Source organism: Oreochromis niloticus, linkage group LG10, assembly GCF_001858045.2.
Source record: "Oreochromis niloticus isolate F11D_XX linkage group LG10, O_niloticus_UMD_NMBU, whole genome shotgun sequence".
NCBI classification, from domain to species: domain Eukaryota; kingdom Metazoa; phylum Chordata; class Actinopteri; order Cichliformes; family Cichlidae; genus Oreochromis; species Oreochromis niloticus.
The window spans coordinates 2,179,516-2,191,759 of record NC_031975.2 but is presented as its reverse complement, the minus strand read 5'-3'; the positions used below and the strand labels follow the sequence as shown (position 1 = coordinate 2,191,759).

At 49.0% G+C, this 12,244-nt stretch overlaps 1 long non-coding RNA gene across 1 annotated transcript; it reads left to right on the top strand.

Moving 5' to 3' along the window:
- Nucleotides 1-3,949: 3,949 nt before the first annotated feature.
- On the top strand, nt 3,950-6,133 carry LOC109203784 (uncharacterized). The gene is made up of 4 exons (XR_002063482.2): nt 3,950-4,279; nt 4,399-4,722; nt 4,852-5,827; nt 5,947-6,133. It is a non-coding gene; the product is annotated as an uncharacterized LOC109203784 (long non-coding RNA).
- The last annotated feature ends 6,111 nt before the right edge of the window (nt 6,134-12,244 follow it).

Below are 12,244 nucleotides of genomic sequence, written 5' to 3'. Positions count from 1 at the left end.
GTTTTGGAGTTTTGTCTTTTGGGTGAACCAGTTTGTGTCTGAGTGTGTTGCTGGGTCTGAAGTACACTGGGATGTCGTGCTTGGAGAAAACTCTCCTGAGTTTCTCTGATACACCGGCTACATAGGGGATGACAACGTTGTTGCGTCTGTCTTTCTTATCCTCCCTCGCTGGTGTCTGATCTTCTTTTCTGTGCCTCTTTGCTGACTTTATGAACGCCCAGTTCGGATAACCACATGTTTTCAGTGCTTCCTTTACGTGTGTTTGTTCCTTCTTTTTCCCTTCAGGCTTAGAGGGAACAAGTTCTGCCCGGTGGTGTAGGGTCCTAATTACTCCAAGTTTGTGTTCCAGAGGGTGATGGGAGTCAAAGAGGAGGTACTGGTCCGTGTGTGTGGGCTTCCGGTAAACTTCAATGTTGAGGTTGCCATTCTCTTCAAGGTGCACAGCGCAGTCCAGGAAAGGCAAGCAGTTGTCCTTTGTGTCTTCCCTGGTGAACTTGATGTTTTTATCCATGGCGTTAATGTGCGCAGTGAAGGATTCCACTTCTTGTGTCTTGATTTTGACCCAGGTGTCGTCCACATATCTGTACCAGTGGCTGGGTACTCTCCCTTTAAACGAGCCAAGAGCCTTTCTTTCCACTTTCTCCATGTAAAGGTTGGCTACAATAGGTGACACGGGGGAGCCCATGGCACAGCCATGTTTTTGTCTGTAGAAGCCTTCGTTGTATTTGAAGTATGTGGTGGTAAGGCAGAGGTCTAACAGTGTGCAAATCTGATCGGGTGTGAAGTTGGTCCTGTCTTCCAAGGAGCTGTCTTCTTGTAGTCGTTTTCTGACAGTCTCCACTGCTTCCGTGGTGGGTATGCAAGTGAAGAGAGAGACTACATCAAAGGACACCATGGTTTCATCTGGATCCAGGGTAAGTTTCTGGACCTTGTCGGTGAAGTCGGGGGAGTTCTTGATGTGGTGTGGGGTGTTCCCCACGAGAGGCGTGAGGATGGTAGCAAGGTGTTTTGCAATGTTATAAGTGGCTGAGTTTATGCTACTGACTATGGGTCTGAGTGGGACCCCTTCCTTGTGGATTTTAGGAAGTCCATAAATGCAGGGTATGGCATCCCCTGGATAAAGGCGGTGATATGTGAGGCGGTCAATGATTTTGTCCTTTTCAAGGTCTTGAAGGCAAGCTATAACTTTCTTTTTGTAGCTGCTTGTGGGGTCTTGTTTTAAAGCTTCGTAGGTGTTGTTGTCACTGAGGAGAGTAGTGATCTTTGTGTGGTAATCTGTTGTGTTTAGGACCACGGTGCACCTTCCCTTATCCGCTGGTAATATGGTGATGTTGTGGTCTTTGCTCAGGGAAGCGACGGCCTTCTTTTCTTGTAGTGTAAGGTTAGACGGAGGGACTTTGGCACTGGAGAGGGTGGCTGAGACTTTCATCCTGATTTGCTCTGCTTCTGTGTGTGATAATTTATTAATCCGTATGGCGGTTTCTGTGGCTGTGATGAGGTCCACTATGGGCAACTGTTGTGGAGAAATGGCGAAATTGAGTCCTTTGGCTAAAACCCTCTTTTCAGGTTCAGTGAGATTCCGGTCTGAAAAGTTCTTTACCCATTTCTCCCGACTGTCTTCAGGTGTGTTTTCTTCTCTGAGTTGTGTGGTTTCAGACTGAGGAGTGTGGGTTTTTGAAAGCAAGGTGTGAAATTTCCTGCGTTGTCTTTCTTTTCCTTGAGAGTGTTGGGCCCGCTGCGCCTTGTCCACAAACTTGTGAACCTCTTCTAAGATTGGAGAGGGTAGAAGGGTTTCAATTTCGCCATTTCTCCACAACAGTTGCCCATAGTGGACCTCATCACAGCCACAGAAACCGCCATACGGATTAATAAATTATCACACACAGAAGCAGAGCAAATCAGGATGAAAGTCTCAGCCACCCTCTCCAGTGCCAAAGTCCCTCCGTCTAACCTCACACTACAAGAAAGAAGGCCGTCGCTTCCCTGAGCAAAGACCACAACATCACCATATTACCAGCGGATAAGGGAAGGTGCACCGTGGTCCTAAACACAACAGATTACCACACAAAGATCACTACTCTCCTCAGTGACAACAACACCTACGAAGCTTTAAAACGAGACCCCACAAGCAGCTACAAAAGAAAGTTATAGCTTGCCTTCAAGACCTTGAAAAGGACAAAATCATTGACCGCCTCAAATATCACCGCCTTTATCCAGGGGATGCCATACCCTGCATTTATGGACTTCCTAAAATCCACAAGGAAGGGGTCCCACTCAGACCCATAGTCAGTAGCATAAACTCAGCCACTTATAACATTGCAAAACACCTTGCTACCATCCTCACGCCTCTCGTGGGGAACACCCCACACCACATCAAGAACTCCACCGACTTCACCGACAAGGTCCAGAAACTTACCCTGGATCCATATGAAACCATGGTGTCCTTTGATGTAGTCTCTCTCTTCACTTGCATACCCACCACGGAAGCAGTGGAGACTGTCAGAAAACGACTACAAGAAGACAGCTCCTTGGAAGACAGGACCAACTTCACACCCGATCAGATCTGCACACTGTTAGACCTCTGCCTTACCACAACATACTTCAAATACAACGAAGGCTTCTACAGACAAAAACATGGCTGTGCCATGGGCTCCCCCGTGTCACCTATTGTAGCCAACCTTTACATGGAGAAAGTGGAAAGAAAGGCTCTTGGCTCGTTTAAAGGGAGAGTACCCAGCCACTGGTACAGATATGTAGATGACACCTGGGTCAAAATCAAGACACAAGAAGTGGAATCCTTCACTGCGCACATTAACGCCGTGGATAAAAACATCAAGTTCACCAGGGAAGACACAAAGGACAACTGCTTGCCTTTCCTGGACTGCGCTGTGCACCTTGAAGAGAATGGCAACCTCAACATTGAAGTTTACCGGAAGCCCACACACACGGACCAGTACCTCCTCTTTGACTCCCATCACCCTCTGGAACACAAACTTGGAGTAATTAGGACCCTACACCACCGGGCAGAACATGTTCCCTCTAAGCCTGAAGGGAAAAAGAAGGAACAAACACACATAAAGGAAGCACTGAAAACATGCGGTTATCCGAACTGGGCGTTCATAAAGTCAGCAAAGAGGCACAGAAAAGAAGATCAGACACCAGCGAGGGAGGATAAGAAAGACAGACGCAACAACGTTGTCATCCCCTATGTAGCCGGTGTATCAGAGAAACTCAGGAGAGTTTTCTCCAAGCATGACATCCCAGTGTACTTCAGACCCAGCAACACACTCAGACACAAACTGGTTCACCCGAAAGACAAAACTCCAAAACACAGACTTAACAACGTGGTGTATGCTGTACAGTGCAGCGAGGAATGCCCAGACCTCTACATTGGAGAGACCAAACAGCCACTTCACAAGCGCATGGCACAACATAGAAGAGCCACCTCCACGGGACAAGACTCAGCAGTCCATCTGCATCTTAAGGATAAAGGTCACTCTTTCGAGGATGCCAATGTTCACATTTTGGACAGAGAGGACAGATGGTTTGAAAGAGGAGTGAAAGAGGCCATCTATGTCCACTGTGAGCGACCATCTTTGAACAGAGGTGGCGGTTTACGACACCAACTGTCGGCCATCTATAATCCAGTTTTGAGTTCCCTCCCCAGACGCCTTAACACCCACTCACATCCTGGGCCATCTGACCTCAGGAATTCACATGACAAGGTGTGGCCAGGTTTCACAATGAGCTCACCCAAAACCCTGGCTGATTAGGTACCACACCCGCTTTCACACCTTGGCGCGTGTGATTAGAGGATCACCAGGGGGGTCCTTTGTCCCTCTTTGGGGGGATACTCCCACTGGGTTTAAATCTGGGACTCTCGGCCATTTGACCTTAGAACTGAAGAAGCTTCTCGGATGAGAGGTGAAACGTCTTCAAGCAACTCAAAGAAGTCCAGACGCTTTTCTTCGCAAACTCCTTTGACTACGATGACCTGGATGACTGAGAACCTTCACAGACTTACAAGTGGAATGCAACAAGTGTGTGTTTCATACCACTGGTACCTTGTTAGGTGGTGATGATCGTGCTCTTACTGGTCGCAGTTATGGAGGGAGTGGTCCTATTGGTTGGCTCCCACATTAGGAAGGCGGGGTTGGGGCCTTCCTATTATCATTATGCCAACATTATTAATATGGTATAGTCTTCCTCCCCTTTTTCCTTCCTGCTGTCACCAAATGCTTGCTCATCGGGGCTCAAACTCATCAGCAACCAGCTGCAGGTATGCTGCCTTGACTGATCATTATACCTTACAGTGATGTCACTTATGGTCCTAATAACTTGTTTCAGAGTGATTGATTGTTTGTTGGAATATAATATCTATTGTGTTTCTTTCTACAGAGGAGCTTGCATCCACTAAAAGCAGCAGGAACAAAGTCAGGAAACAAATGCTCCGAAGGAAAAAGTGAAAAACCTCAAAGCAAACAGACACTCAAAGAAAGGAAGACGAAGAAGAGAAAGGAAAGGAGGAAAAACAAAAGACGAGAGAAGAAATTCACTGAAACATCACTTGATGATTGCACAAAAACTCAGATCTGACAAACCGTACACCTTGCACAAAGCTTTGGACCTCATTACAGCACCAGTTGAAGATGGAGGTTTGGTCCACTCATCTGGTCTGGGTTCTGCCAACTTCATTGAAGGGATAGATCTTTGCCATGAAATGTATGCATATATTCATTAATATTGTTTCTTTGTTCCCTATGTAGTTATCTTGCACAAATTGGAATTTGTGGACAGTTTTGGCATCATGTCAGTGACAACAATAATATATTTCTCTATTTGTTGTTGTAGGGGTAGCAGTCGATGAACCGGTTTTTGAACTGCTGCAGTATCCAGATTTTGAAGCAATTCACCCGATGGTCCACTGGCTTGAGATCGGTGTGTTGCGTGGCCTCTTAACTTAAGAAAACCTCCGTATTATGGGTCAAGTTATTAATCAACTGCAACAAGATGATGATGAGGAGGACAATTTTCAGAAGGATGAGGCTGATGAGAAAGAGGCTGATGTTCCAGCAGCAGGCATAGAAATAAATCCACCTCAAGTTGAAGAACCCTGGCTCAATAACAGAGCAGAGATCCCAGCAGGAGAAATGGAAATAAACCCAGCCCAACAAGCTGAAGATCCCATAGCTGAAGAAATGAGGTCATTCTGGGATAACGAGGAGGCTGAGTGACAGCGACAGTGTCCCTGAGAGTGGTCCTGACAGTGACACCGATCACAGTGACACTGACGACAGCGACAGTGATGATGATGGAGCCAAGGGTGGAGGAGAATGATGAAGAGGAAGATGGGAGACCTAGAAAACAATCCAAACACTGAATTTTGCTCCTGGACACTCAGTGTTGCACCCATCCTCCAAACCCACAGTCCCCCGTCCTAACAAACTGTATCTCGGCTTTCCCCCTCTGATGCACTGACTTAGTTTCCTGCCACCAGCGACCTGTTCACCTGACTGCCACGTACCACCTGTGGATATTTGTTCAGCCTGTGACCCACTATGATTGTGCTTACAAGTGGAATGCAACAAGTGTGTGTTTCATACCACTGGTACCTTGTTAGGTGGTGATGATCGTGCTCTTACTGGTCGCAGTTATGGAGGGAGTGGTCCTATTGGTTGGCTCCCACATTAGGAAGGCGGGGTTGGGGCCTTCCTATTATCATTATGCCAACATTATTAATATGGTATAGTCTTCCTCCCCTTTTTCCTTCCTGCTGTCACCAAATGCTTGCTCATCGGGGCTCAAACTCATCAGCAACCAGCTGCAGGTATGCTGCCTTGACTGATCATTATACCTTACAGTGATGTCACTTATGGTCCTAATAACTTGTTTCAGAGTGATTGATTGTTTGTTGGAATATAATATCTATTGTGTTTCTTTCTACAGAGGAGCTTGCATCCACTAAAAGCAGCAGGAACAAAGTCAGGAAACAAATGCTCCGAAGGAAAAAGTGAAAAACCTCAAAGCAAACAGACACTCAAAGAAAGGAAGACGAAGAAGAGAAAGGAAAGGAGGAAAAACAAAAGACGAGAGAAGAAATTCACTGAAACATCACTTGATGATTGCACAAAAACCCAGATCTGCCAAACGGTACACCTTGCACAAAGCTTTGGACCTCATTACAGCACCAGTTGAAGATGGAGGTTTGGTCCACTCATCTGGTCTGGGTTCTGCCAACTTCATTGAAGGGATAGATCTTTGCCATGAAATGTATGCATATATTCATTAATATTGTTTGAGTTAGAGAAATGCAGGAAAAAATCATCTGCAAATATGCATCCATCCATCCATCCATCCATCCATCCATCTTCATCCGTTTTATCGGAGACCGGGGCGCGGGGGCAGCAGCCTAAGCAGAGAAGCCCAGACCCCCCTCTCCCCAGCCACCTCCTCCAGCTTATCCGGGGAAACACCAAGGTGTTCCCAGGCCAGCCGAGAGATATAATCTCTCCAGCGTGTCCTGGGTCTGCCCTGGGGCCTTCTCCCGGTGGGACATGCCTGGAACACCTCACCCAGGAGGCGCCCAGGAGGCATCCTTGTCAGATGCCCGAACCACCTCAGCTGGCTCCTTTCGATGTGGAGGAGCAGCGGCTCTACTCTGAGCCCCTCCCGGATGGCCGAACTTCTCACCCTAACTCTAAGGGAGAGGCCAGCCACCCTTCGGAGGAAGCTCATTTCTGCCGCTTGTATCTGCGATCTCGTTCTTTCGGTCACTACCCACAGCTTGTGGCCATAGGTGAGGGTAGGGACGTAGATCGACCGGTAAATTGAGAGCTTCGCTTTTACACTCAGCTCCCTCTTCACCACGACGGACCGGTGCAGCGTCCGCATCACTGCAGCCGCAGCACCAATCCGTCTGTCAATCTCCGGCTCCCTTCTCCCATCACTCGCGAACAAGACCCCGAGATACTTGAACTCCTCCACTTGGGGCAGGAACTCATCCCCGATTCGGAGTGGGCACTCCACCCTTTTCCGGCTGAGAACCATAGCCTCAGATTTGGAGGTGCTGATCCTCATTCCCGCTGCTTCACACTCGGCTGCGAACCGTTCCAGTGTGAGCTGGAGGCCTTCACCCGATGAAGCCAACAGAACCACATCATCCGCAAAAAGCAGAGATGAGATTCTGAGGCCACCAAAGTGAAAGCCCTCCGCCATTTGGCTGCGCCTAGAAATCCTGTCCATAAAAATTATGAACAGAACCGGTGACAAAGGGCAGCCCTGGCGGAGCCCATCACCCACCGGGAACGAGTCCGACTTATTGCCGGCAATGCGAACCAAGCTCTTGCAACGGTTGTATAGGGATCGAATGGCCCGTAGCAATGGGCCAGACACCCCATACTCCTGCAGCACCTCCCACAGGACACCCCGAGGGACACGGTCGAATGCCTTCTCCAAGTCCACAAAATACATGTAGACTGGTTGGGCAAACTCCCATGCACCCTCAAGTATCCTTGAGAGGATAAAGAGCTGGTCCAGTGTTCCGCGACCAGGACGAAAACCGCATTGTTCCTCCTGTATCTGAGGTTTAACTAGCGGACGAACTCTCCTTTCCAGCACCCTGGCATAGACTTTCCCAGGGAGGCTGAGGAGTGTGATCCCCTGTAGTTGGAACACACCCTCCGGTCCCCCTTCTTAAAGATGGGGACCACCACCCCGGTCTGCCAGTCCAGGGGTACTGCCCCTGATCTCCACGCAACATTGCAGAGGCGTGTCAACCAGGACAGCCCTACAACGTCCAGAGCCTTCAGGAACTCGGGGCGGACCTCATCAACACCAGGGGCTCTGCCACCAAGGAGTTGTTTAACTGCCTCAGTGACCTCGCCCCCGGAAATTGGCGGGTCATTCCCCTCATCCCCAGACTCTGCTTCCTCCTCGGAAGACGTGTCAGTGGGATTAAGGAGGTCCTTGAAGTATTCCTTCCACCGCCTGACAATTTTCTCAGTCGATGTCAGCAGCGCTCCGCCAGCACTATACACAGTGCAGGTAGATCACAGCTTTCCCCTCCTGAGACGCCTGACGGTTTGCCAGAATCTCTTCGAGGCAGTCCGAAAGTCTTTTTCCATGGCCTCTCCGAACTCCTCCCACACTCGAGTTTTTGCTTCAGCCACTGCCCAAGCCGCATTCCGCTTGGCCTGTCGATACCTGTCGGCTGCCTCCGGAGTCCCACAGGCTAGCCAAGCCCGATAGGACTCCTTCTTCAGCCTGGTGGCTCCCTTCACCTCTGGTGTCCACCATTTGGTTCGGGGATTACCACCACAGCAGGCACCAACCACCTTGCGGCCCCAGCTCAATGCAGCAGCTTCGGCAATGGAGACGCTGAACATGGTCCATTCGGACTCAATGTCCCCAGTCTCCCTCGGCATGCTGTTGAAGCTCTGCCGGAGGTGTGCATTGAAGATCTCGCGGACTGGGGCCTCTGCTAGACATTCCCAGCACACCCTCACTACGCATTTAGGTGCACCGGGTCTGTCCAGCGTCCTCCCCTGCCACCTGATCCAACTCACCACCAGGTGGTGATCAGTTGACAGCTCAGCCCCTCTCTTTACCCGAGTGTCCAGAACATATGGTCGCAGGTCTGGTGATACGATTACAAAATCGATCATCGACCTGCGGCCTAGAGCGTCCTGGTGTCACGTGCACTTATGGACACTCTTATGTTCGAACAAGGTGTTCGTTATAGCCAAACTGTGATTTACACAGAAGTCCAATAACAAAACACCGCTCGGGTTCAGATCAGGGAGGCCGTTCCTCCCAATCACACCCCTCCAGGTCTCGCTGTCGTTACCCACGTGAGCATTGAAGTCTCCCAGCAGCAGGACCACAGAGTCTCCAAGTGGAGCACCTTCCAGCACCCCCCACCCCCACCCCCCACCCCCACCGGGACTCTAAGAAGGCTGGGTACTCTGAACTGCCAGTCGGCGCATAAGCGCAGATGACAGTCAGGACCCGTTCCCCGACCCTGAGGCGCAGGGAACAAACCCTCTCATCCACCGGGAAAAACCCCAACGTACCGGCAGCAAGCCGAGGGGATATTAGAATACCCACCCCAGCCCGCTGCCTCTCACCAGGGGAAACTCCAGACTGAGACAGAGTCCAGCCCCTCTCAAGGAGCCCAAGCCATGCGTAGAGGTGAGCCCGACTATATCTAGCTGGTACCTCTCAACCTCATGCACTAACTCAGGCTCCTTCCCCACCAGAGAGGTGACATTCCATGTCCCTATTGCCAGTCTTGGCAGCTGGGGATCAGTCCGCCAGGGCCTCCGCTCCTGGCTGCTGCCTGGCACACAATGCACCCGACCCCTATGGCGCCTCCTGCGGGTGGTGGGCCTGCGGGAAGATTGGCCCATGTCTCTTCTTCGGGTTGTGCCCGGCCAGGCCCCATGGACTAAGGCCCGGCCACCAGACGCTCGCCCTCGGGCACCCTCCCCAGGCCTGGCTCCAGGGCGGGGCCCCGGTAACCCTATCCCGGGCAGGGTAAACTGTTCCCTCAATGTTCTCTTCATAAGTGTCTTCTGAGTCGCTCTTTGTCTGGTCCCTCACCCAGGACCAATTTGCCATGGGAGACCCTACCAGGGGGCAAAAGCCCCCAGACAACATAGGCCCTGGGATCCCTGGGACACACAAACCCCTCCACCACGATAAGGTAGCGATTCACGGAGAGGAACTATTAGATGGTCGCGTGTCACTCATGTCATTGTATTAGCAACTTTTCATTCTGTTTTCACACAATTTTTTATAAATTAAACAGACTTGTTTTTCCATATATTGTGAATGTGTGTCTTTCATATTTGCAGGTCAGTCAATGTGTGGGATATTTTGTAAAGATATGGCAGGCATTTTTGAGGGTTGTAACACAGATTTTTCTCCTGCCTTGGATCTGAGCTACTCTGAGTGAACAAATACAAATGTGCAATAGGTGGTTTGCACAACAAAAGCATGAGGAAAATCGAGCTGACGACCTGTGAAAATCTCAGGGACTTGCGCCAGAAAATAAAAAAGTCAGTAATTCTAGGAGGTTTTAGGTTCAGGGGATTTACGCAAATTTGCGTAGGGTTAGCAAATCTAGTGTTAATATACATCAGAGTTAAAGAGACTATAGTTTGGGATTGCTTGCAATATTACAATATGGCGGTTGATGGATGTAAGAATACAAAATAGAAAATAGGCCTGGAATAGGAACAAAGAACTGGGGTGCAGGGCAGGAGGACAATCAACCCCGGAGACCAGAGACTATAACTGTAGCTGTTGTGTGAAACTCTTTAGATCAGCCTTTAGCATAGGACTGCATGCCAGGCAGTGTGCTGATCTCCAGATGCATCTGAAAGGAAAATGGGTAAAAAAAAAAGGACTGTGTAAAACATGGAAACATCTCTGCATGATCTCTACCAAGACAAAAAGAATCGGAGTGAGACCAGCATTGTCTCAACATTACGCATACACCATGCATATAGTTTACTCACATATATGTATACATATATAATTCAATTCAATTGTATTTATATAGCGCCAAATCACAACAACAGTCACCTCAAGGCGCTTTATATTGTAAGCTAGACCCTACAATAATACATACAGAGAAAAACCCAACAGTCATATGACCCACTATGAGCAAGCACTTTGGCGACAGTGGGAAGGAAAAACTCCCTTTTAACAGGAAGAAACCTCCGGCAGAACCAGGCTCAGGGAGGGGCGGGGCCATCTGCTGCGACCGGTTAGGGTGAGAGAAGGAAGACAGGATGAAGACATGCTGTGGAAGAGAGACAGAGATTAATAACAAGTATGATTCAGCAGAGAGGTCTATTAACACATGTAAATGCATCATGGGAATCCCCGGCAGCCTACACCTAGTGCAGCATAACTAAGGGAGGATTCAGGGTCACCTGGTCCAGCCCTAAATACAGTGGCTTGCAAAAGTATTCGGCCCCCTTGAACTTTTCCACATTTTGTCACATTACAGCCACAAACATGAATCAATTTTATTGGAATTCCAGGTGAAAGACCAATACAAAGTGGTGTACACGTGAGAAGTGGAACGAAAATCATACATGATTCCAAACATTTTTTACAAATAAATAACTGAAAGTGGGGTGTGCGTAATTATTCAGCCCCCTGAGTCAATACTTTGTAGAACCACCTTTTGCTGCAATTCCAGCTGCCAGTCTTTTAGGGTATGTCTCTACCAGCTTTGCACATCTACAGACTGAAATCCTTGCCCATTCTTCTTTGCAAAACAGCTCCAGCTCAGCCAGATTAGATGGACAGCGTTTGCGAACAGCAGTTTTCAGATCTTGCCACAGATTCTCGATTGGATTTAGACACCAGACAGGTCAGGGATAAAGTTATTGAGAAATTTAAAGCAGGCTTAGGCTACAAAAAGATTTCCCAAGCCTTGAACATCCCACGGAGCACTGTTCAAGCGATCATTCAGAAACGGAAGGAGTATGGCACAACTGTAAACCTACCAAGACAAGGCCGTCCACCTAAACTCACAGGCCGAACAAGGAGAGCGCTGATCAGAAATGCAGCCAAGAGGCCCATGGTGACTCTGGACGAGCTGCAGAGATCTACAGCTCAGGTGGGGGAATCTGTCCATAGGACAACTATTAGTCGTGCACTGCACAAAGTTGGCCTTTATGGAAGAGTGGCAAGAAGAAAGCCATTGTTAACAGAAAACCATAAGAAGTCCCGTTTGCAGTTTGCCACAAGCCATGTGGGGGACACAGCAAACATGTGGAAGAAGGTGCTCTGGTCAGATGAGACCAAAATGGAACTTTTTGGCCAAAATGCAAAACGCTATGTGTGGCGGAAAACTAACACTGCACATCACTCTGAACACACCATCCCCACTGTCAGATATGGTGGTGGCAGCATCATGCTCTGGGGGTGCTTCTCTTCAGCAGGGACAGGGAAGCTGGTCAGAGTTGATGGGAAGATGGATGGAGCCAAATACAGGGCAATCTTGGAAGAAAACCTCTTGGAGTCTGCAAAAGACTTGAGACTGGGGCGGAGGTTCACCTTCCAGCAGGACAACGACCCTAAACATAAAGCCAGGGCAACAATGGAATGGTTTAAAACAAAACATATCCATGTGTTAGAATGGCCCAGTCAAAGTCCAGATCTAAATCCAATCCAGAATCTGTGGCAAGATCTGAAAACTGCTGTTCACAAACGCTGTCCATCTAAT